Raw genomic sequence first — 2,627 nt, 5'->3', positions numbered from 1 at the left:
CCATTCACTGAGAAGGTATTCCAGCTCTTCACGTTTCAGATTATGTTCTTAAAGCAAGCATCTCACATATATGTAACACTTCAAAAAGCATTCTAATTTAGGTCACTGCTGCTATTGGCCCTACATCATCTCTGGTTCTGAKACAAGGATTTTCTGAATAATCCTGGAATGTACACAAAACTTGCTGTGTTTTGTTTTTTTTGGTTTTTTGGGTTTTTTTTTTTTTCCAATTGTCTGTCATATTATTTTGAAATTCTGTGTGTTTTTAGGATGCCTAGATGAAAGGTACTAAGGGAATACATCCAACAGCAAGACATTTTACATGAGTGAAGAAAGGTGGCTTTGAGTAACAATGATTTTTAAAAATGAGGAAAATGTAGTTCTCATTTGTATACTCAAGGCAAATAAAACAAATTAGGTGTCATTTATTCCTTCATTTCTTTACCAAATATATAGTTCCCAYATGTGAGATTTGTCAGTCTATGAGAATAGCCAAAATAGCCCTAATTACCTTGGGTTTAGCTTGAATTTAAATGYTCYAATGCACCTATTTTTATAGAAATAKCATCTCTTCAGGGTTAGCTTATTATTTTTCTGACTTGACATTATTTTTTGTATGTGTAGCTTTTTAGACCATATACTTCAGATTTCTTTTTCTAATTTAGCTTTAGTAAAGTTGTAAGTGTTACTCCATAAAACTTTCCTGGAGGAAAAAGAAGTCTAAAGAAAATATTTTCAGAAGAAATATGAAAAACTTGAGATAAGTACTGCAGTCTGGGCCAGACATTGCTCTCTTTATCAAAATTTTTTGTGATGGTCTGTACTTTGATGTGCTTTTATTTATACTCTAGTGTTTTGCTYATCTTCTTAAAATCTTTATTGGTCATAACGAGAAAGGAGACTGGGATTAGGAAGTTTTACAGATGTATTTTAAGAACTTTCCTAAGAAATTGTTCTTCAAGAAACTGCTCCAGGGGGACTTTGGAGATACATTTATTTCCAGATAATTCCTGTTTGTTCCTGTTCTTATTGAGTATTCCCAGCAAGGAAGGAATACAAAACTAATTTGTTGGAGTTCAGTGAAAGACACTTGCATATTCTGACAAAGGAAACTGTTCTAGAAATTATTTGTAATCATAGTGTAAGCAGGGAAAGTCCTCCTGGAATTCACTGTAATGGATGTGTCCAGCACTGAGGTGCTGGGTATACCTGCATCAGTGAAACACTCAGATGATAACAAAAAAAAGGGAAGAGTTTTTTTACTGTTTTGCTTCAAAATCTGTATTAATAGATTAATTCACTGTAATTTTCTATTATGTTTTGATATAACATATATGATTAACATAATTTCTTTTGAGATTTTGGAGAGGGAAGGGAAATACTGGCCAAAATACAGGGAAGAAAATGCAACTTTAGTGCCCATAATGGTCTGCAAATTACTTAATTGTGTGAGGTACAGGCACTCACATTCAGAGAAACTTTTTCTGTGGTTACTMCATTCACAGCCAGTGTCAGAAGTTTTTCTCTGTTCCTTTATTTTTCTCCAGATTGCAGCTAGTAATGCTTGAMGAAATGCTTCAAAATTAGAGAATAAACCCATTATCATTACCTCTACTTTCAACTGTCAATCAAACATCCCACACAATTCTCCCTAATCTTCTTCCTGCTCCCAGAGAAAGTATTTAGCTTGTTAAAATAGATTTTTTTTTTCCCTGCAACATTGTTAAAAAATATGTCTGATTCCATTTCTTCAGCTTGTAATGACCGTGATTTCAATCGCACATTACGTTGAAGCCTTTACTTCCAAATGAAGATTCATGGTGCTATTTTCCAGCTTTGCATTGGAAAAAACAAACTTATTCCAAACTAGATAAGACCATAATACAACAGAATTTTTCCCCCAGATTTCATCTTCCATCCTTGTCCATAAAGTATTTTTTTCAWATAGGGAATCCTATCTTTGTTTCTTTTGATTCCCAATTGTATAAATATAAAAAAAGCAAAACATTTCTTGAAGCAGTAGAGCAGAATACTTATTTTTAATGCTTTTTCCTTGATTCTGAATGTCAGAATTATTGCCTGTTCATTGAGCAGTGAAATGCATAAAAAGTAAGACGTATCACAGCCTGGTAGCAAGACACATTTCTCTACTGCTTCGTGATGACGACTGCTTATCACAAATACCTGCAACGAGAGGTGTTTGCCTCTGAGTAACAGAGGAGTGAGGGAGCTGGGACACTCTGGTGCTCACTGAGGTTCAAATCCAGCAGACCACTTGTTCCCAGATTTTTAGGAAAGTGGATGTACAGGTCGAGGTTAGAGTCTGTGCCTGTGTAAGAATAACGCTCTTAGAACTTCATGTTTTCTCTTATTCTTTGCTGGAATGATTATTGGAGGGGAACAACTCTGAGTTGAAAGCTGAGCTCTTTTCTTAGAGAGCTGAGCCTGTGCAGACCAGCACATTATTGACTTTTAAGAACTCACTATGTCTATTACCATGAGAAAAATTTCCTTTCTATGTCTCAGGTCTCACCATTGCAAAGAAAACCCAAGTYATGCAATACTAAAAAATGAACATACCGTTTTCCTGATATTCACCATTATACCTAATTAAATACAGCATTACA

This window comes from Malurus melanocephalus, unplaced genomic scaffold (genome assembly GCF_030028575.1).
Source record: "Malurus melanocephalus ecotype Western Australia unplaced genomic scaffold, MMel_1.1 scaffold_1, whole genome shotgun sequence".
NCBI lineage: Eukaryota > Metazoa > Chordata > Aves > Passeriformes > Maluridae > Malurus > Malurus melanocephalus.
The sequence above is the reverse complement of the archived record's forward strand: the minus strand, read 5'-3'. Positions refer to the sequence as shown.